This window comes from Paroedura picta, chromosome 5 (genome assembly GCF_049243985.1).
Source record: "Paroedura picta isolate Pp20150507F chromosome 5, Ppicta_v3.0, whole genome shotgun sequence".
In the NCBI taxonomy this organism is placed as follows: Eukaryota; Metazoa; Chordata; class Lepidosauria; order Squamata; family Gekkonidae; genus Paroedura; species Paroedura picta.
The window spans coordinates 20678134-20701681 of record NC_135373.1 but is presented as its reverse complement, the minus strand read 5'-3'; the positions used below and the strand labels follow the sequence as shown (position 1 = coordinate 20701681).

At 52.6% G+C, this 23548-nt stretch overlaps 1 long non-coding RNA gene across 1 annotated transcript; it reads left to right on the top strand.

Moving 5' to 3' along the window:
- Positions 1-8831: 8831 nt before the first annotated feature.
- On the top strand, positions 8832-13393 carry LOC143838978 (uncharacterized). Its single transcript, XR_013231506.1, has 3 exons — positions 8832-9445; positions 11063-11137; positions 12977-13393. It is a non-coding gene; the product is annotated as an uncharacterized LOC143838978 (long non-coding RNA).
- Positions 13394-23548: the final 10155 nt, after the last annotated feature.

Below are 23548 nucleotides of genomic sequence, written 5' to 3'. Positions count from 1 at the left end.
CTTTCAGAGAGAGGTTTTTTTGTGCATCTCCATTCCCTCCCCCACCCCAAGCTTGTTTTAGCAATCCAACTCCTGGCAAGCCGCCGGACGCCTCGGGATTGGACCAGCTCGGTATAAATAGTCAGGGCCTGGCCGCCTGCCCTTGCCTGGTCAACAGAGCAGCGTCTTCGGCTTTCTGTGCTTCAGATCGGCTCAAGTCACTGGCTGCAGCTCACGCCACCAAACTGGATGCAGCCTGTGTGGGACATTTGCGGGCCCCTGCCTAGGTTTTTGGGGGTGTCCTCATATGCATGGCTACCGTTCTTCTTCATCCTGGCTTGGCTCGAACATCACCTCGGAGAGGCTGTAGCAAATCCTGCTGTGAAGAGTTACTTCAGAGAGGGGAACATGTCAAGGATGCGAGCATCTTTAAAACCGGATGGTCTGCAGGTTCCGGGAAGGGGGTACTGCCTAGGGTGGTCTGACAACCAGCAGGAGATGGAGGGAGGTTGATACTTGCTGTGGGGAGGGGACAATCTTTGTTGCTGTACGATGAGATCACTTCCTGCGCGACCCGGAAGCAGTGCCGCTGTACCTGGGACAACCCTGTAGCACTCACCCAGGAAGCTAGGGAATTCTTGGTATGGGTTAGAGCAGGGGTAGTCAAACTGCGGCCCTCCAGATGTCCATGGACTACAATTCCCAGAAGCCCCTGCCAGCATTCGCTGGCAGGGGCTTCTGGGAATTGTAGTCCATGGACATCTGGAGGGCCGCAGTTTGACTACCCCTGGGTTAGAGCATTGCCCCGGTGTGATGCCGGTGCTTCTGTTTTGCAAGCCGGATGAATATCAGTAGGCTTCAGCAACAATTGCCAGGGGTTTGCTTGCCCAAAGCAGGCGTGTAGTCCTAACGCTGGCCTTGTTCTCAGAAATCAACCCTTCTTGATTTCCCACCCCCAAACACAAGATATGCAGTCAAATGTCTGCAGACCTGCTTCAGGTTCTGTCCATTCTGTCCAGTAGAACCTTTAAGACGGACAAAGATTTATTCAAGGCGTGAGCTTTCATAAATCTTCGTTGGTCTTAAAGGTGCTACTGGACTCTGATTTTATTGTGCTATTTCAGACCAACACGGCCAACCATTTGAATCTGTCCATTCTGAAATCAGGCTAGGGCACTCTTTGACCCAAAATCATGATTTTTTTTTGGAGAGTTTTTAAAGCACACTTGTGGATATGGTTTGCGTGTGTGGTAAATCTCAACACAGCAAAGACGAGCAGGATTTTAAATGTTCTGTGGTTAGAAGAGAAAGGCTTAGGAAGATGGTAGTAGTGCAAGGGCTCCCCCTTGCGCTTTTTACCCTGAACTGCACTCCAGTCAACCCTTTGCTTCTGGCTCTTGGTACTTGTAGTTTTATGTGAAGGGCCATGTTTCTCTTTGTCTCCAGACTCTATAAGGTGGTGGTAGGGGGGAGCAGATGTTTACCAAATGGAAATAAACTAGCAAGAGGGTGGAAAAGGCAAGCAGGGTGGAGGAAGTACCAGATAATTACATCAAACGCAGAACTGATTGAGGAAAATACAGAGACCATTCCCAGGTAATGCTGACCTAGTTAGCACTCGTCAAGGTGACGGGGAAAAGCGCTAGCAAGTTTTGCTACGCTAGACACAGGTTTATTGACCAGCGTGGTGTAAAGGATAGTATCAGACTGGGATACTGGAAGACCTGAATTTGAATCTCTGCTTCTACCGTGAAAGCTATTGGGTGGCCTGTCATAATCTCTCAGCCTGGTCATAATCTCTCAACCTGGTCTACCTTGCTGGGTGATTGTGAGAAATTGGAGGAGGGGAGAATGAGGTTCTGAGCCACTGTGTGTCCCCGAGAAAATCAGGATCTAAAAGCAAAGGCATAACAGTCCTGAATCATATGCGATCAAAGAATCTATAAACTATTTTTTTATTCTGTTCTTCATTGCAATATTCTCTGGAAGTTCATTGCCTTCTGTTGTTGCAGTTGCCCTGACCTGGATAGTCCAGGCAAGGCCGTTCCTGTCAGATCTTGGAAGCTAAGCAGAGTCAACCCTGGCTAGTGCCATGGAACAGCTTTCTGATGGTGCTTTGGGGTCATGTGAGTCTCAGAGGCTGCCGCTGCATCCATGTAGGCCTGTTGCTCACAGAACTGCCATCTTTCTTCTGAGTCCCCGTAGTATCATAAGGAAGATGGGGACTCAGTCTGAGCAGCCACCATGAGCCAGGAAACAGCCAGAGAGAGGGATTTGCTGAGAAAATGGCTTGGGAAGACTCGACAAGTCTGGCTTGGGATGGAAACAGGGATGCCGCTATGCAAATGGGTGGACAGTCGGGAATGTGAGGCTCCATTTTTAAAGGCATGAGATGCCAGAAGCCCCAGGTTCAGTTCATAGAATCCTAGAGTGGGAAGGGGCCATCCAGGCCATCTAGTCCCACCCCCTGCTCAGTGCAGGATCAGCCTCAAGCATCCAGGATAAGGATCTGTCCATCTGCTGCTTGAAGACTGCCAGTGAGGGGAAGCTCCCCACCTCCTTAGGCAGCCCATCCCACTGCTCAACTAGACTCCTAGAATCCTAGAGTGGGAAGGGGACATGTAGGCCATCTAGTCCCACCCCTTGCTCAATGCAGGATCAGCCTCAAGCATCCGGGATAAGGATCTGTCCAGCCACTGCTTGAAGACTGCCAGGGAGGGGGTGCTCACCACCTCCTTAGCAGCCCTTGCCACTGCTAAACTACTCTGACTGCGGGGAAAATTTGTGATATCTAGCTGGTACCATTCTACATGTAGTTTAAACCCATCACTGCGGATCCTCTCCTCTGCTGCCAACAGGAACCACCCTCCCCTCCTCCAAGTGACAACCTTTCAAATACTTAAAGAGAGCCATCATTTCCCATCCAGGGATCTTAGCCAATAGGTATGGGGAGAAACCTTTTCTGCCTGAGACCCCGGAGAACCTCTTTTAGTTAGAGGAGACCATCCTGACTTTGATGAGAAATCTGGTTTGAATCAGCTTCAGGCATTCCTCTTATAAAAAATGCAGGAACCTGGTGATCTTTCCGCCTCATCTGCAAATCCAATCCAGACTTACCTGTTTCCAATCTGGAGATCTGTTTACTTATTTACTTCATTGACATCACCCCTTTCACCCCAGCGGGAACTCAAAGCAGTTTAGATCCTCCTCCTATCCTCCGTTGCATCATCACAACCACCCTATGAGGTAGTCCTCGGCTGCCTCAAGATCTCCTAGCAAGCTCCCAGTGAGATTCCAACATGGATTCCCCAGATCCCAGTCTGACAGCTGAACTGCTATCCTGAACAGCTGAGTTTCTCATGGCAGAGACTAGGCCACCATGTAGGTTGGGGGCTTTGGCCCTATACCTTCTGCTCCAGGGATCTCTCGGGTAAAATTGCCGACCAAGGCTTGACTGGAAGGGAGGGGCCACGGCTCAGCTGGAGTGGAGGAGGAAGAGGAGGACACCCCAAATTTGGCTCATGACATCTCAAGTTTTGAAAAAGGGGAGCGTGCAATGCGAAAGATCTCGGCCAGAGGCCCTGGAGAGAGGCTGCCAGTCAGAGCAGGCAAGACAGGCCTCAGAAGACATGCACAAATGAAGCTGCCCCAGACTACATCAGACTGCTGGTCCATCCAAGTCAGAATGTTCTGCTCAGACTGGCAGGGGCTCTCCAGGGTCCTAGTGCGGTTTTCACCGTTTCTCAGTGGAACAGGCTTCCTCAGGAGGTGGTGGGTTCTCCATCTTTGGAGATTTTTGAACAGAGGCCGGATAGCCATCTGACAGAGAGGCTGATTCTGTGAAGGCAAAGGGGTGGCAGATTACAGTAGATGAGTGATAGGGTTGTGAGTGTCCTGCATTGTAGGGGGGGGGGGGGTTGGACTAGATGACCCATGAGCTCCCTTTCAACTTTATGATTCTATGAAACTTTGTGAGAGATACATTAATACATTACCTCAATATAAGCAGCAAATTTACAAATACGCATGAAAGGACTAAGCTAGCATTACTTGTTACAAAACCACCACATCTTTTAATTCAGTGTCTTTGTCTACACTCTACAAACGATGTCTACTATTCAAACCCAACGTATAACCCATTCTGATGCATAGTTACCAAGCGGCATAATAACCAACGGATTACCACGTAGTAAAACGACCAGGCAAAACGTGTTCATATCTTACACATTGTCGATAAAGAGGCACCATGGCCATTTCAAGCTTGTCTTTTTATAATTCTCTTCAAAAGAGCATCCCATTAGAAGGGCAACAGACTAAAAGCAACGTTTTGGTAGCAAGCTACGTTTTCAAAACCGTGCAGGACACAACTTGTCACTCCCATGGCCATGGTCTCAGGCAAAGGTCTTTCATGTCACCTGCTGCCTGGCCTGTTTCTTTTAAACTGGAGATGCTGGGCATCGAACCTGGGACCATCTGCACGCCAAGCAGATGCTCTGAACTGCATACCTGATTCTAGGCAAGGCCACCACAGGCCTGCATGTGATATAGCGTAGTAACGGTGAAGATTTTTTGAAGTGCTGAAGGATTCCGCTTGATTAATTTTCTCTGCAAGTTTCCACTCTCCACCTCCAATTATTCGTTCCCCCTGTTTCCCGGTCCCCTCTGATTTTTTGCAGCTACGCACAGTCCAGAGCTCCAGTCCTGCAACGCAAGGCTCTCCAGCTTCTCTGCTCGTCCCCTGCCATTCCTACCTCCCCCTTTCATCCCCTCAACCTCCGCACCCAGGAGCACCCAGCTACTCCTCTCGCAGACATTGCCAGTTGCCATAAACCCGTAGATCCGAACTTGCGGTACGGCTTCCTCACACAAGCTCGAGTCTGTGGGTATGTGTCGATCTTGGCCAGGACGTCCGGATCTGCTTCTGAGAGGTGGGACGTAGTAAGGACCCCCCCCCCCCCCCCCGAATTTAAAAAGGAGCTGATCTTTGTTTCCCGAGAGGGAAGGAAATGATTTCCACACCTCCCAGCAGCAAGGCCCTGAGCGAGAAGCCCAGGGTGATAAAAAGCACATGACGGGGATGACGGATGTAGAGTTGAGAATCTCGACTTTCATCTTTCACTGTCTGTGGCAGCCCTCCTTACAAGATTCTAGCCCTCACGGCTGCAGAGACATGGCTGAATGCTTCCTATGCTTGCTGACCGGAAGCCAAGTAAAATTTTTGGTGGCCCAGGATGGGGCTTTGGGCTTCCTCCGTAGCTCTGTGCCTCTCCTCCCAATCAGTCGACCATGAGAATCAGCGATAGAGGCTGGCCAAAAAGTAGGAAATATTTGCCAAAGAGTGACTGGTTGCAAAATAAGCATTGCTTGCACGCAGAATTTTTTTGATTTTTGAGTCAGCAACATACATGGCCAGCCCAAGAATGACCATGCTATCAGCAGCAGGTAGGCCGGACCTTTGCCAGGGTAGGGGTGCCAACCTCCAGGGGAGACCTGGGGAATCTCCAGAACTGCCGTTCACGTCCAGACTACAGAGGTTAGTTCCCCTGGCGGAAACGGCTGCTTTGGAGGGTGGAGACTACAGCACTGTCCCCCACTGAGGTCCCTGTTCTCTCCAGTCTCCATCCCCAAATCTCCAGGAACTTCCGCAACCTGGAGCCTACCCTACCCCACTCCCCCAATGTCAGGGCCCATCAGTGTCCGCTCCTGGGCTCCCTGCTTGGGTGCACCATTGGACAGTGCGCCATGCACAAGAGCAAGCGGGATCTGGTGCTGAGTGCCGGCAGAGATCTTGCGCATGCCTAGAAGGATGGGCGCTGGCCAGATGTAGCAGCCCTGGGCCCAGAAGGCCCTTCTCCCAGTCTCCGACACTTTGAAGCTGGCTGCGATTATGCCACAGCTAAAGAAGGACTCGATTGGCACCTTTTGAAGGGGAAATGGCCTGGGCCAGAACAGAATTAGGAGGGCCCACTGAAAATCCTTTGTCCCACTGGCCTATGCAAGTGGGTCCCTCCCTCCCCCCTACAGCCGCGTCTCCCTTCTAGCCGACGCACAAGCAAGGTCTTCGTTCTCCAGCGGAACTGGTCCCTTCACGCCGGGACGGCGCCTCATCATCCCCCGACGAAGCCCGGAGCACCTTCCTCCCCTCCGCGTCGGCAGCGTGTCTCGAGTTGAGGTAGTAGGTTGTATGGTTTAGAATAACACCACCAGGAGATAACTGTACAGCCTCCTAGCTTTCCCTGGGACCACGCCAAACCGCGAGAGACGATTTGTCCACCTGCCAGCCGGGAGTCGTCCGCCATAAGGGGTGAGTAGCACAGAGATTTCCTGCCGCTAGACACAATTTGGCTTTGCCGCCGCCCGCTGTAGCGCACCAGAATGCAGCGCCATGTGCCGGGCTTGTGCATGTGTGCAGCCATGCTGCGTGAGCTCTGGGGAAAGGCAAAAAAAAATGTGGCACGGCCATGAGATTCGTACCCTTGAGAATTTGCGATTGGGTCCGTTACAGCAGGGGTGGGCAAACTGTGGCCCTGCAGATGTCCGTGGACTACAATTCCCATGAGCCCCTGCTGGCAGGGGCTCATGGGAATTGTAGTCCACGGACATCTGCAGGGCCACAGTTTGCCCACCCCTGCCTTACAATCTCGTAGATGGGGCTTAAAGCTTATGGGCCGGACCTCAATTTGTGTTGGAATTGGTTTGGAACAAGCTTTGTCTCCCGCAGCACACACACACAAATCTTGGGACCGACGTTCGCCTCTGGCCAAAGAGGTTCGGCAGGTTTGTGAAGCAACACCGCATGCTGAACCTGTTTGGCCCGTGGAGAGAACGGGAGGCGTGTGTGCACCGTGAGCAGTCTTTCCAAAACGCCTTTGATTCTGCAACTGAAAACTACTATCAGGAGGCCGCCTGAATAAGTTGTCTGGTGGTCAAGAGGCGAGCCGCCAATGGCTGTCATCCTTCCTGAATGCCAAATTGGGGAGGAGGGGGGGAATTATGCACAAAATAGGGCTTGTAGAAGAAATTATGCAAAAATAAATGAAATTATGTATGTGTGCACAAGGCTGCAGCATTAATCTCATCCCAGTACGAGAAGTTTCCTGATTATTATACAGCAACAGACAGTCCCGAATGTGAGTTTATCGAATTGTCCTTTTGATCGGTGTTCTCCTATGTGCATTTAGGGGGCCAGCCCACGACCCGCCAGGGGTTCACCAGAATCAGGGGTAACCCCAGCATGGTTTCTCATGCACATTTCAAGGTTTAGAGCAGAAAGATACCTTCCCTTGGAGGGTTGGAGCTTTTGTCCTGGGGTGACTGCTTTTCCGAGAAATACCGGTCACCTAGGGATCTACGTGGAGGGGAGTAGAACCAAGGGGGGGGGGTGACACTGATCCCGGGAGAAGGCAGGGTGGAAAACGCAGGTGTCACCTTCACATTTTCTCTGCTTGTTTTGTTTGGCCGTCACGTTGCGTCTGACTTCATGCCGACCCCATTGGCTTTTCGATCAAGGGATGTCCACAGGTGGCTTGCCTTAACCAGCCTCTGCCTTGCAACCTTGGTCTCCTTTGGTGGCCTCCCTTCCAGGGCTGACCCAATCGGGCTAGGCCAGGCCATCCCCGTCCGGACCCAGCTCTGGTTCCTGTCCAGAGCAACCCGATGCAAACGGAGATAGGGCTGCGGCAGCCTCACTTGTCCGGAAGAGTCCTGGGTGGGGCGGGGCGGGGCAGTTTGCACCCGTCTTTTGCCCTCTGCCAAAGGGCGCGTCGACACGAGTGGCATATTTGGGCATCCCGCCTTGAGCCAGCCCTTCGGGGGTGCGTGTCGGAGCTCCGTTTGTGTGCCCACTCCTCGCAAAGCCTTGAATGGCCGATTGTGTTGGCCCCACTCAGGACAAGCCCAAAGGAGTCCGTGCGAAATCTCCCCCCCACCCCTCTCCAGAGAACGGAGCCCAGGCTGCTGCTGTTTATCCCAAACCAATCCATCCGGAACAAAAAGAGGATCCCGCAGACCATCTTTTTCCAGATAAGTCCCTTCAGAGTTAAGCCAGGTTTAAACTCGTAGAAAGCAACAGGATTAGACTGGTCAAACTCTGTGTAGGATTGCATGGGCAAGATTGCCCCCCTAAGCTCATTCTTTCCAGAGGATACGAAGCTGGGTCCCCGATTTCTTTGTTTTTTTTGCGGGACGGTGGGCAAATGTGTTGGACGATGCGGATCGGCTGCGGTCCCTAACCTTTCGCAGGAGAAAGCGTGCGGTCTGAAGGATTCTTTGTTTGCCGTCGCTCTTGTTTGGGCTGCGAGCGACCGTCTGGGGTGGCGCGGAAGCCGTATTGTGGGATGCCGTCTTTGTGAGCGAGCCTTTGCAATGGGGTTGTGAGGCAGTAAGGATGGGGCGGGGGGGGCTACCTGTGGGCAACGGGCACAGACTCTTCTGGAGTCGAGGGAGGGGGGAAGCCACAGATGGTGCGTAAAGCACACGAATGCATCTCCCGGCTGAACCACATAGAAGGTTCCGCTGGTCCAGACATTCTGGCCCCGGCAAAGCTTAGAAACCAGCCGTGCAGGGCTGGCCGTTCTCACTCTTCTCCCTGGTGCACTGCCTCTGCACATGGAGGCTCTATTCATATGGCCCCAAACCCTTGTGAATTTGGCTTTTAAAAAAAAAAAAAAAAAAAAGGAAGAAACTGCTGGCCACTGACGCCGTTACACTGTCCAGCCGAATCGCACACCCCAGTGTTGTAAGGTCCTCTTTAAGGCTGTCCAGTGTAGCCTGCACAATGTTGTGCCACTGTGTGCATGTAGTGTTCTTATGGGCGGCGGTGCACCCCCCCCACACACACACACACCTGTGACAGTCCAGGCAGTGCTGTGCTTCTCAGCCTGGGTAGTGGCGGTGAGCACAGGGCTTTTGTGTGGTTGCACCGCTTTTGGCAACCTCATCGTTTCCCCACCGCTGCCACCCCTAGAGTTGGCACCCTGCATGCTCTCGCCTCTCGGGCACGGCTTGGCTTGCGAGGTTGGCTGGTGCGGAGAAGGGAGGGGGGAAGCACTGGCCTGGCCCCACCTGCCTGGCTCACCTGCAGCTCATTGTCTCGGTTTGATGCCATTTGAATTTTTCCTAGCCAGCCAGCCAGCTCCCCTCCCTGTCCTCTCCTCCGCGCCGCCGCTCCCTCCTTCTTTCCCTCCCTGCCTCTCTCCCTCCCTCTCCCCCCCTGCCGTCTGGATCTAGGCAAGTCTGATAAAGTTCCATTCCAGACAACAGCCGCATTGCGTTGCTACAGCATAGACAGCGGCGCGGCCCAGGGAGAGAGAGAGAGAGAGAGAGAGAGACAAGCAGCCAGAACAAGGCGGCGATGGGGAAAGAGAAGAGAGAGCATCCGTCAATGCGCTCCCCTGCCAACCGGAGCCAACGCCAAGGACGGAGGACGGCAACCGAGGAGGGCGGATGGCAAAAAGGACCGGAGCAGGTTAAATCTTCCCTCCATGGGCGCCGGGAGTCCATGGGGAGGGGGGGAAACCGGCAAGGGAACTGGAAGGACCGGGGAAGCAGGGGTGGCGGGGAGTGAGAGAAACAGGTGATGAGGGGGGGGGGCTGGCACAGAAGAGAGCAAAGGGGGAGACAGAGGCATGGGGGGGGGAGATACAGGTGGGGGGGCAGGAACCAGGGGAAGGGATGAGGCACTAACCAGAACACGGGGAACGGTGGAAAAGCACCAAGTGCAAACACAGAGATGGGGAGGGGACACTTGGGGGGGAGGCGGCTGCCGTCTCCCTCGGAGAGATGACAGACAGCCGCCGATGCAATGTCTTCTTCCCTTCCCCACCCCTTGGGAGACAAGCAGAAGGGGCAAGAGAGCAGTGCTTTCTCTGGGGCTCAACAGTTGCCACCAGGGGCTCTAGGTGTTTGGGGGCACCCCAAGGAGGCAGCCTTCCTTCCAAGGGAGGGCAGGCGTCCACCTGGCACCTGATCTGAGGTTTCCCCGTGCTCATCCCTTTCCCACTTCTGTGGGCATTTCCTCCGCAGGAAACACCTGGATGCATGCCTCCCGGGGAGGGGGGAGCCGTGTCCACAAGCAGGGGACCCTCTTATTCCCCCAATAAGACAGACGCACATGGTTGTAAATGCATCGGAAGATTTTTGTGTCTTCCCCTCGGGGACCACACCCACCCAACGGGATTCCCATATCCGTGCACCCCACAGGCACAGCCCCCACGGCACGGCGTTGTCCTTTCCGTGCACAAACACACCCCTGCATGCACACACGTCGTCGGAAGGGTCCTTCCTGTGGTTTGGGCAAGGATGAAGCGTTCGGGGTGGGAGGGCCCCGCACGCATGCCAGAAGCAGAAGAGCCAGGGGGAGGTTTCCCAGGGCGTCTTTTGCAAGGATGAGTTGTGAATGCGTGGAGTGTGGGGAAATGGGACCAGTGGGCAAGTTGCGTGTGGCGGGAAAGGGCGGTGCTCTGCCACAGCAGTGCTCCAGCGAAGCACCTTCTGAGCACGTCCAGGTACCAGGTATCGAAATGGACTTAGGGGGAGTGGGGACAGTGGGGTGGAGGGGCAGGCGCATGGAAAGAGCATTGTCTGGCGAGGGGACGGTGCCGTGCACAAGCAAGGGAAGGTCACTTTTGTGCAGTACAGGGTGCCACAGAGGATGTGCCAGGGGGACAGCCGAGGGGCATGGGCATGGCGGACAAAATACCTTGAGCAGTTAGCGTGTTTTGATGGCAAAGGGGCGTTTCTGGGTGCAGAACGCCTGTGATGGTGCTCGTCCAGATGGAATCCCCGAGCCTGTATGCCGGAGCCGGTTCCTGGCATTCCTTTGTCAAAGGCACGTTCGGAAGGTGGCTTAAGATCCAGCCCAGCCACAGACCGATGGAAGTTCTCTGTCTGTGTGTGCACGCGCATGGGTGTATGTGCAGGAGTGCGTGAGGCGCATACGGGATGAGTTGGCCACAGAGCGGCTTGGAGGCTTGCTTTTGGGGGTACCTGGTGTTACAGTACAGGTGGCACGCGAGGAAGAAAAAGAGGAGCCCTCATTTTGGAAAGATGCATCGATGGACGTCTCCCCCCCTTGATGTTGCAGAAGTATTCATGGTGTCTCTTTGGGGTCGGCTTCCTGACTGGTCCGGTCCGAAGACTGTAAGAAGACAGCGGCCAGGTGAGTGGCGAGTGGCAGGCTTCAAGGGTATGCGAAACCGCCTTTCTGCTTGGGAGGGGGTGTGCCCGCTTGCCCTCTGAACCCCTTGCAAATTCCTCGGGGCATAACCTTGCCCCACACAGCCTCTGTCCCTGTGGCTCCTTCCTCAGGTCTCTGTCCCCTCTGGCCGTCCTGTGCCTAATCGTTTCGCCCGGTGGCTGCTTTCCCCTCCAGCTTGTGGGTCCTGCCCCATCTTCCCTAAGCAAGGATGGCTCCCATCTCAAAAGGATGTGGGCTACAACCATCCTGCGGTTTCATCCTGCAGCAGACACCTCCCGCCACCAGGAGGGACCCATCTTGACTTGAATCATGGCCACGGGCGCCATGTTTGTAGGGATCAGGCCGTGAGAGGGAAGACAATTCCTCCCAGGAAGAATCATCATGGCCTTTGTGTCTTCTCCCATAAGAGATTATGGACCCATACCTCACTGGGTCTAGGGTTGCCATCTTTGGGCCAGGGAATTCCTGGGGATTTGATGGCGGCGCCAGCGGAGGGAGGAATGTGGGATGGGATTTCACCTAGAATCTATGGGGCCCCTCCAGAGCTGCCATGTTCTTCAGGGGAACTGAGACTGGCCACCCTCCCTGGGCCTCAAACAATTTTGTCGAAGTGGAATCAGAGCCAGAACCCGCTCCCATGACCCTGAAATCCTCTCTGGGTGAGCTAGAGGTGGACTCAATGCCCTCTGGCACGTGCTGGAAGCTTCCAGAAAAGCAGATCCATTCTTTATCCATCATGTACGGCAGGGGTAGTCAAACTGCGGCCCTCCAGATGTCCATGGACTACAATTCCCAGGAGCCCCTGCCAGCGTTCGCTGGCAGGGGCTCCTGGGAATTGTAGTCCATGGACATCTGGAGGGCCGCAGTTTGACTACTCCTGACGTACGGAGACTCTCTGGACCCACAGTGGGGCAAAGGCCTGACCTGCAGAGGCGCCAGCCACCTGGCGGTGTGGGCTACTCCCCCCAAGACTAATCTTTTCCAAATATTTCTTCTGAGATGAGATGAGACAAGGCCGTTTGCGCCTCTTCCTCTCCGGCCAGAGCACCCACCCGCTTTCGCCAAATTTCTCCATATTTTGTTCAAACGGTGGTCATTGTCCTTCAACAAGAAAGCTTGCTGGCTCCGGTTTACCCCAGAACTTCCATGTAGAGTTGCTTTAATGAAGTGGCGTTCAGTCACCTGGGTTTTCGACCTCTTTCATTGTCTTTCCTTGTGGCTTTTTGAACCATTTTCACCCCTCCCCCCATACAGACCCCTTTTATAATTTTTCCCATTGAGGATGCTGGCTCAGTGCCATCTTGCTGGCTCTTTCTGAGTACATCTCCTGACCGGCTGGCTTCCCCCCCCCCCCTTTCCAAATTAGTTTCTCCTTGGAGATGAGCCTGCATGGGAGCCACTGAGGGCATTTTTCTTCCCAGGTTCTCTGTTTAAAGCCCCTGGCTGTCAACGTTTACATCTGGATCTGCTGGGAGAGGCCATTCCTGTTCTTTCTTTCCTTTGTCATTTGTATTGGGTTGATAAGTCGATCCTTTTATTTGGACCGGTTCGAACATCCCAACAGGAGAAGTGAGCTTTTGAGTTCCCCCTGGGCATTCTTCTTTCAGGTTGGCCATCCATGACAAAGACAACTTTTTTTAAAAAGGAAAGAGGGAGGGAGACCCTCGGACTTCTATTCCCCTCCCATCTCTTGCGCATGTGCTTTATCCAGCGCTTCGCCTGAAGAACCATTCTGCGAAATTCAAATATGTGTCCCTTGCTTCGTATGGCTGATAAGCTGTTTTTCTGGTTTCTCTACAGATCTTTCGCTTTTAACATTTTAATTGCGGCACCTAACAAGAGGCAGAGCGCGCTAGTCCCTGCAAAGAGCAGGGATAGGTGGGTGCTGGGGGAAAACATTTACAAATGTTTGCTTTATTTGCTTAAAGCCCAACTTCCCATTACGTTAACATACAATCCCCCTCCCCGCCCCCACTCCTTTCACTAAAACATCATTCTGAGGCTGGTCAAAAGAAGGCCTCCATGAGATAAGCACTAGACTCATCTGTCCGCCCAAAAGCCTCGAAGGAAAGGAATCTAAAGAAGACGGGAAGTGAAGACAGGCAAGGGAGGTGTTCCGCATGTCAAGGGGCCACAACCAAGAAAGCCCTGGCCTCCTGGAAGTTTCTCACCTAGCCTGCAAAGGTGTGGACCTCCAGACGGGGTCTCTTCTGCCAAGTTAAGCCTTATCAGAGAATGCAGTTTGGCAGGACACTTGTGGATCTGGTTGCTAGAAGGTGGTGCAGAGAGATGGAAGGCTCAAAGCGGAAACAGTCTAGGGAGGGTCACAACAGACTAGAGCAGGGGTAGCCAAACTGCGGCCTTCCAGATGTCCATGGACTACAATTCCCATGAGCCCCTGCCAGCGAATGCTGGCAGGGGCTCATGAGAATTGTCGTCCATGGACATCTGGAGGGCCACAGAGTGACGACCCCTGGACTAGAGAGATTGGCAAGAAAGGGGAGTTTTCCACTCTCCCTTGTTCCCAAAAGGAGAGACAATCAGCTATCAGCTTGCCTGGAGGTTGCCTTCTCTGACACTAGAGAACCCCTCCTTCCTTGAGGGGTGCCCAACTGCGTATAATCAGGAAAACCCTCTGCACATGCTCAAGCGCCGTACTTTCTGTGAAGGCTGCAGGTTTTGGCCACTTGACTTCGACGTAGGCCTAACCCTCTGAAAGACTCCAGCTTGGAATGAAATGTTTTATGTTTCTCAATCGACGTTGCGGGTGAGTTAGAGAGCATGTGCGTTGATGACGTTCAATTCTGCAGACGTTATGGGGTACTGTTGGAACTTTTGCCTTGGGGAAATGACCAGGAGTGGGAGGGGGGACACACAGAGGGCGATCAACCCTGAGAAGCACAAATTGAAGATTTGCTTCCAGTTTTTATTACTGTCTGGCAACCCTGGGGGGGGGACGCTTTTTCTGCCTCTTTCCTCACCTGGGGAAACAGTCTCATCTGCTCTTCCCACCTTCCACCTTCCCACCCTCACGATGTCCTCTCTGCCTCCTTGCTTCCCGGCCCCCTCTCTGTCCCTGAGACCCTTAACCTGTGAGGAAGCCCAAAGGTCACAGGTGAGGTTCTTGGGAACTGAGTGGACGGCCCGTCCCTTCCGACTCAAAACCATGCACCCCAGCATGTTCAGTCGCATCCGATTTCCAGCTGGAGGCAACAGAGGGACTTCACGGGCCAAGCAGCTTCAGCTCTCTTCCTCTCTTCTCTTTTGAATGGGCACCGGACTCAAGGACGACAAAGCCGGGGGAAGACGGCTGCAGGAGAGGAAAGAGGCTCCTTCTCAGTCTGGGGAGAATCCCCCCAGTTGTAAAGCCCCATCTTATAGGTGTGTTTGCACTAAGTGCCAACTTCCAAAACATGCTGTCGTTCATGGCCTCGCTCAGCTCTCACGGACCGAGGGCTGCAGTTTCCTCTGGGGAGTCAGTCTGTTGCAGGATAGGTCCCAGAGCCATCTTGGTGCTGTGGTAAAGAGCGGCATCCTCTAATCCAGGGGTAGTCCACCTGTGGCCCTCCAGATGTTCATGGACTACAATTCCCATGAGCCCCTGCCAGCAAATGCTGGCAGGGACTCATGGGAATTGTAGTCCATGAACATCTGGAGGGCCACAGGTGGACTACCCCTGCATCTGGAAAACCGAGCTTGATTCCCCATTCCTCCACATGCAGCCAGCTGGGTGACCTGGGGCCAGTCACAGCCTCCCCTCCTTCCCAGGGGATCTGTTGTGGGGAGAGGGTTGGTAGGCCACTTCGAGGCTTTTTCAAGGTGTAAACAGTGGGGCACAAAAAAACACCTCTTCCTCTGTCCCTGGGGCCTTCAACCCTCCTGAGCATTACTGCCTTTTCCGGGGACCCTTGTCTTCTCATCCTGTGACCCTTTGATGTAGGCGTCACTTCCCCAAGGAAAGCCAGACTACTCCCCTGTTGCCCCAGCCTTAAAATAGCTGCCCAAGAAGCTGGGCTCCCTGCTTTCTCTTGTTCCACCCTGGGGGGACGAGCATGGGCCCTTTCGACCATGGGCCCCCCACGAAAACAAGACCCTTTCCCTGCCAACTTTGACTACGGGGAACGGGAAACAGGAGTCAGCTTAGCTGAACTAAGTGGACTTCCACAGGTGCCCTTCAATAGCGAAAGGAAATGAGTTTCAAAGGCTTTGGACAAAGAGCACCTGGGAATTGTAGTTTCTTTTATGTGCCACAGAAGCCTTGCTCCCTGGATTCTCCCTCCTGGCCCTCTGAGCAACCCTCATAGCTCGTCCTCTGGAAGGAAGAGACACACCAGCATCAAACTGACAAATATCCACAAAGTAGACTCACCTGGTATATTACCTTTGCCCACTGGCCATTGCAGGGCTGCACTCAACACTTCAAGAAGAGGAAGAAGAAGAGTTGGTTCTTACGTGCCGCTTTTCTCTACTCGAAGGAGTCTCAAAGTGGCTTAAAGTCGCCTTCCCTTTCCTCTCCCAACAACAGACACCCTGTGAGGTGGGTGAGGCTGAGAGAGCCCTGATATCACTGCTCGGTCAGAACAGCTTCATCAATGCTGTGGCAAGTCCGAGGTCACCCAGCTGGCTGCATGTGGGGGAGGAGTGGGGTATCAAACCCAGCTCACCAGAATGGAAGTCAGCACTCCTAACCACGACACCAAGGGTTGACAGGGTAGGGATGGGGGACAGGGTGACTCACAAAGAGCTGGCAGTGCACCCAGCCAGGTCTCCCGAGGCCACCAATAGAGCCCACAGATCGTTGGAGGAAAGCGCATCATTACCCTTGCAATGGGCAATTTGGGCCTCTCCCCGCATATCTCGTCCCTGGGGGGTGGTTGCCAGTAAATCTTGGAAGCTTTCTCCACACCCAGCACGAGCCACAAGTCATTTCTCCTTGCTGCGCCGATGCCAGCTCTTAAGCGAGCTCAGAATTGTATGGATTCATCTGGCTGGACCCTATCTGCAAAATCAAAGGCAATACGACCCTCCCTGATCCATGGCTGGCAGTAGATTTTACCATCGTGTACAGCCATATATTTTTTTTCAGTATCGCCCCTTCCACAGCCTTGGGAAGTTTAACACCTGTTGCATTTCTGGGGAGGGGAGGGTTGTGCCTAGGGTTGCCAACTCTGGGGTGGGAAATTCCTGGAGGTGGAGCGAGGGGTTGAGCACATCAGCTGTGCAGTGCCACAGGCCACCCTCCAAAGGTGCCACTGCCCCTGGGGGGGCCCAACTCTGTTGCCTGGAGATCCCTTGTCATTTTGGCAGATCTCCTGCCCCCAGCTGTAGGTTGGTGACCCTCCTTGTAGCAGGAACCCAAGTCTTCCAGTATTCTGAAGGGAATGAAATAGCTGTTTAGTCTTTTAGGTGCTGCAAAACTACCAGTTATAATAAAGCACCTTTGGTTGCATTTGCCAGTCTTAAAATTCTGCTTTTCCCCTATTTTTTTTAACCCTGGGATATATGAGAGAACCCGAATGTGAAGTTAGGGACCATGTCTTGGTCCCAAACAAACCTCTTGTTGTATATCCCCATCCAGAGGCTTCCATTGAAGAGGAGGAGGAAGAGGAGGAGATGGTTCTTATATGCCGCTTTTCTCTCCCCGAAGGAGTCTCAAAGTGGCTTCCATTTGCCTTCCCTTTCCTCTTCCTACAACAGACACCCTGCAAGGGGGGAAGGCTGAGAGAGCTGAGCCCTAAGGCAGGGGGTAGTCAACCTGTGGTCCTCCAGATGTCCATGGACTACAATTCCCATGAGCCCCTGCCAGCAAATGCAGGGGCTCATGGGAATTGTAGTCCTTGGACATGTGGAGGGCCACAGGTTGACTACCCATGCCCTAAGGAACGTTTACGATTCCTTATGAGATTAGATTACTTGCACCTCGTTATTTGCACCTCTTTGTGAATGTAAATGCACAATTTGGGAATCTGCAACTGCTAGGTTTGGGGTTCCAGTGGCCAGAAGGCACAGCAATACTGATTTGCTTTATTTTACTTTATACCCTGCCTCTTCTCTCTCCCCCCCCCCCCCCCGCCCTCAGGGATTCAAAGTGGTTTACACCAATCTCTCCACACAAAAACCCTGTGAGGTAGTTTAGGCAGAGAGAGTATAACTGGCCCAAGATCACCCAGCAGGCTTCCATCGCACGAGTGGGGATTCAAACCAAGATACGACTCCAACACTCTTAACTGCTGCACCTCATGAAGTGGCTGACGTCACTCTCCTCTTCACTGTATCTTCACGACAACACTGTAAGGTAGGCCAAGAGGGTGTGACTGGCCCGAGCTCAGACCCAACAAGCTGCCACAACGAAGTGGGGGTAGAGGTGAGTGTCTCTGAGGCCTCAATCCAACCCTGCAGCAAATACACTATGTTGGCTCTCTGGGTAGCAGGTTCCAAATATTGGGGCTGAGATTCTGACAGCTGGCAGGGTAGGTAACGCCTACCACATGTTGAAAACCGTCAACCAGACCCTTCTGCTGACCCCTAGCAACCATTGCCAGCCTGCAAGGTGCTGTGTGGCTGCGATAGACACGACTTGCATTCTCTCCAGGGGGCGGGCAGATCTTAGAATCATAGAATAATAGTTGGAAGGGACCTCCTGGGTCATCTAGTCCAACCCCCTCACAATGCAGCATATTCCGAACCCTATCGCCTCATTTACTGTAACCTGCCGCCCCCTTGAGCCTTCACAGAATCAGCCTCTCTGTCAGATGGCTATCCAGCCTCTGCTTAAAATCTCCAAAGGGAAAACCCACCACCTCCCGAGGAAGCCTGTTCCACTGTCAGGTTCAGACGGAATTTCTTTTGAATTAATTTCATCCCGTTGGTTCTGGTCCATCCCTCTGGGGCAAGAGAGAACAACTCTACTCCATCCTCTTCTTGGCATGCAGATGGTCCCAAGTGCAATCTCTGATCGAAAGGATCAGGCAGCAGGTCTGGCAGAGGAAAGGCCCCTGCCAGAGAGCCTGGAGAGCGGCTGCTGGTCAGAGCAGGCAGCAATGGCTCCAAGAGATTCAGTTGTCTGATTCAGTATAAGGCGACATCATATCTTCATTTGTTGGGGAGGGGCTGTGGTTCAATGGTGGAGCACCTGAGCAGCATGCAGAAGGTTCTAGGTTCAGGCATTTCCAGTTGAAAGATTCAGGTGGCAGGTTCTTCCAAACCCCTGGAGAACTGTCTGTCAGAGTAGGTAACGCCCTGGGTAGGCCAATGGTGTGGTGGGACCTCCATGCATTTATGTAGATTCAAGAAGATGCTTCCAGAGGTTCTAGCCCAGGGGTGGTCAAACTGCGGCCCTCCAGATGTCCATGGACTACAATTCCCAGAAGCCCCTGCCAGCAAATGCCAAACAAGCGTCACTGCCCCCCTCACTTTTTTGCAGGTGCGCCAACAACTTTCACAGGGAAATGTTGACTTGGAACGGTTCTCCGATCCAGTGAAGGTTCTAATTGAGTCCGGGAACATCTAGGATCCAGACGGTGGGCTTCAGGCACGGCTGATGCGCTCTCACGCCTTCTGCCCCGTGAGATGTAAACTGAGCTGTCAAGTCATTTCTGGGCCACCCATTGCAACTCGTTTAATCCAGGAGCAGTGCAGCAAAATCTGCCCAGGATGGTTTGTGGGGGGGAAGTCCTCATAGATGCTGAGATGCTACGGGGGGGGGGGGACGACAGACTTGCGACTCCTTTCCCACCTGAGGGAGCAGATTTGACGGGTGTCTCTGTGCCTTGCTGGCTTTTCAGAGGGAGGCACCATCAAAATGGCTGATCCCCAATAATGCTGCAGCGTTCTACATCTGCCCCCCCCCAATGCAGTTTGAACTAGATGACTGTTGAGGACATAAGCAAAAATCAAGCCTTGTACATGTTTTCCTATGTTCTCTCTGCCTTTTCTTTTTTTGATACACCTTGCTCTGTTACAAATGTGCCAGGCTGAGGGGGGGGGGTGGGTGGGCACAGAATTGACTCAGTGTGTGTAGATGGGAGCCTTGCTGGAACAGACCAGTTGGTCCATCTCCAGCATCCCATTTTGCGTGACTATAGCCCTGGAGGGCCAGCAAGCAGGGCCTGGAGGCCTGACATTGCCTCCTACCTTTGGTACCTCAGAAGATCGCTACCCCTGAATATGGAGGCTCCCTTTACTCAACACAGCGATTGATAAATCTCTCTGCCACTTATCTAACCTCTTAAAAGCTCATCGATGCCTATGGCCGTCACTGTACTCAATGACAGGAAATTACAAACCTGATTTGCGCATTGAGTACAGAAGGATTTCCTTTTGTCGTTAATGTATCTATGGCTCCCCCACCCCATGGTAGAGGAAGAGAAAGTTCTCAAGCCTCTTTAATGCCCACCTCCCCATTTCCTTCTAAACCAGGGTGGTCAAACTGTGGCCCTCCAGATGTCCATGGACTACAATTCCCATGAGCCCCTGCCAGCAAATGCACCCCTGTTCTAAACTGAACATCCTCAGGCGCTGGCTTTTCCAACTCACTCCCATACTGCTTTCTCTAAGCCCTGGGGATACTTTTCAAGGCAAAAAACAATGCTCAGCTTGCGCCATTTGTTGGACCGACAAGTTTTGTCCTGATTTCGGGAGGAGATTGGGCCGCTGGTTGTGGCGTTCTCTTGCAACTAATTCCGGCCAGCCTCACCACTGAAGTAAGGTGTTTTCCCCAGACCCAAAGGTAACCACTTCCTTTGCCAGTCATGAGCCGCATCACGCCGTTCTTAACCACCTTGGTGAAGAGGCAGAGAGTCAGTGGGAGATTCTGGGCAGCTGCGTGGAGCAGTATTTTCATTACAAGCACAGCCCAAGGGCCTCTTCTCTCCCAGTGGTACTTTCTCACACATGTTCTTAACTGCTTGGGAATGTAGAGCAACATCAAAATGACACACTTGACACACTTGAGGACATGAGGGTCCAACCCATGCAAGGGCCAGCGGTAAAGATGCAGCTGAGAACTCCCTGGGGATGGGGTCTTAGTTTTGGGCTGATTTTTCTTTTTAAGCAGGGTGACGATAAAGGAGGCAAAGGAGTTGTGCCACTTGCCACTGACAGTGTGATGGACACTGGCCAATAGGTGCTGCTCAGGCAATTATAGATTATACATACACCACACAATAGCTAATGGGGGCAATCACAAAATGTAGTGATCTATTGTTTGGAATACTGTTTTCTTTACAAAGGAAGCACTCTCTCCAGTGACAAAAGTGCCAGCAAGTCACAACTGACTTGCAGCAATACTTAATCTAATGAATTATGAATGACTTATGGCGACCCTAGCAAAGGGCTTACCAAGGTGAGAAGCGGAGGTGGTTGGCCATTGCCTTCCTCTGCAGAGCCTGCCTTGTTGGTCTCCCGTCCTAGTACTGACCCTGCTTGACTTCAGAGATTTCACAAGATTGGCCATACCATGGTGCTTCCCCTGGGATCATCTATGGGGACAGAAGAAGAAGAGGAAGAGGAGGAGGAGGGAGAGGAGGAGGAGTTGGTTCTTATATGCCGCTTTTCCCTACCCGAAGGAGGCTCAAAGCGGCTTACAGTTGCCTTCCCATTCCTCTCTGATCCAGCTAAACTTATCCAGCTAAAGTCTGTACATTGTCCTTAAAAGGAACTTTGGGAAAGGCCACAAAGTCAACATGTTCTCTTTAATTCAGTGACAGAGCATGGAAGACACCTTGGAAACCTCCGGATTTCTGTCTAGCGACGTTCTATTCCCTTTACTGCTGGAGCACGAGCCCAAAGGCATTGAGCAAGACGGCACTTGGAGCCGTAGGAGTTTAGGAATAGATTTCAAGCCCTTGCGGAGGAAACAGGAACAAGGGCAGAGGAGGAACCAAAACAAAGGGAGTGAAGAGGGCATGGGGGCAGGAAGAAATGACACTTAAGAGAAAAGGAAAGCGTTGGTCATCCGTGACTCTGCAGAGGAGCATGGAATGGCACATGGCTAGGCCTGTCCCTCTTAGTCCAAGAAGGGTGTTGCTTGCCAGGGGTAAAGATGAAAGATTACAATCCAAATGCTAAAACTGATCAAACCCATGGCTCATTTTCTTTTTGTCCACATGGGAATGAATGACATGGCTGTGAACACAGTTGAGCATCCTAAAGCTTCCAAGCTTAGCTTATGGTCTTTGTTAAAATCCTGGCGGTAAGAACTTCATGCCTCTCAGCAGGTGCCAAGTGCCGAATCTAAAGAAGCCACACCCCTCCGAAAAGGCCCAGTTGGAGAACTGTCTCTGTGGAACTGGCTAACTCTGCTCAAACCTGCTGAGGGGCCAGTCGCTCACAGAGGGTGCACGGCCTGCTCTAATATGGCCGGCAGTGGTTGCACTACAGGGACGCCACTCTTCTTGATGCCTTAGCACACTTGTGTGTAGTATGACAAAGAACACATGTGAGCAGATCACGAGACAGCACTGCTGGTCCTGTCCCCCCTGCCCCACCAGCAGTCCCTTCTCCTAGTCTGGCCCCCATTTCTTTAGGGTCCCACTGGCTCCTGACGGGGATAGAGGAAGAAGGGTGGCCAGATCCAGGTTGAGAAATTTGGGGAGGGAGCTTGGGGAGGTCAGACCTCAGAAGGGTACAATGGCATAGAGGCCTCTCTCCAAGCCATCCCTTTTCTCCAGCAGCTCCCTCCTGGAGGCTGGCATCCTAGTCCTTTGAGGTGGGGCAGTTCCCAGGAAGCACACCAGCCAGGGCTTCACAATGTGCAAATCGACCCTCGAGGGCTTAAGATGTTGGCCGTCTCTGCTTTAAAGCTTCCATGAGGAAGCAGCCATTCACAGTCACTGGCTTTTGCAACCTTTTAAGGAGGGAAGTGTGTGTGTGTGTGTGTATGTATACATATATATATATATATATATATATATATATATAAACACACACACAACCACACACGGAGGTAGGCAGGTAGATTTGGAGGGCCGAAGGAGCACAGCATGGGGAGGGAGGGCTTGCACAGTCTCTTTAGTTCTCCGTTCGCCTATCGATCTAGTTGTAAGGGCACCTCCTGCCATCCCCCCCCCCCCCCAATGCAAAAGGACATGTTCTAAGCTTCAAGTGAGCTGTCTGGTTTCCATGGTGACCACAGAGGTCTGAGGCCTACCATTCTCTCCACTTTCTCACTGCAGTCTTGCATACATGCTTCTCCCTCCCGCCCCTCCACTTTCTAGTGCCTGTCAGGATGCCAAGAAATTCCCAAACTGCACAGACGGGGGAACAGCCACAATGAGCAAATTCCTTGTCTCCGGCCTTCTTTGTTTCCCTGAAAGGTCCCGATCCTTTCCAAGGTGCTCATGCAGGGAGCTGTTGACTGGGCTTGAGACGCAGGCACAGGGCAGGGGATGGGAACCCTAAAACCCTTGGTCCCTGCTACGGTTGCCGACTCCAAGCAGGGGAATACCTGGAGATTTTGGATGGGTGGGGTTTGGGGAGGGGATGGACCTCACTCAGCAGGGTATGAGGCCATAGAATCCGCCCTGCAAGGCAGCCGTTTTCTCCAGGGGAGCTGATCTCTGTCTCTGTCATTTGGTTGGCAACCTCAAGGAGGACACAGACACCAAATTTAGTGCATTTCCATCATGTCTTTCCACCCAGTTCTGTCAACCAGTAACCAGATCGCCCTGTAGAAACCACGTTAAAATAACTCAAGTCACAGCTCACTCATGGCCACCCATCATGGAGTTTTCCAAGCAAACTATTCTATGGCATGATTGGATTGTTTCATGTATTGTTTATATACATTTTATGTAAACTGCCCTGAGCCTCTGAGGAAGGTGGTATATAAATTAAATAAATATATAAAGATGTTCAGAGAAAGTTTGCCATTGCCTGCCTCGGGGTTGCAATCCCGGGCTTCTACGGTTACCAGCTCTGGGTTGGGAAATATCTGGAGACTTTCAGGGTGGAGCCAGGAGTGGGCAGGACGTAGAACGGGAAGGGAACTCAATGGATTATAATGCTATGAAGTCCTCCCTCTAAAGCAGCCGTTTCTCCAGGGGAACCGATCTCTGTCACGTGGAAATGAGTTGCAAAACTAGGGGTTTCCCAGGTCCCACCTGGGGATTGGCATCCTTAACTTCTTCAGTGGTCTTCCATCCAAGTGCTAACCAGAGGACTGACTATATTGCATGATGGAAAAATCTCCCCCCTCAAAGTAAGCTCTGGGAAGCGAGCCCACATTCATTTCCTCCTGAAAAGGCAAATTACTATTATTACATTTCTAGACCTGTTAAATGCTTTGTTTTGTGTTATTTTTTTAATTTTATTTATCTCATAAGCTGTCTAGAGCTCTCTAAAGTAGGAAGGCAGCTAATAAGTGTCTATCCA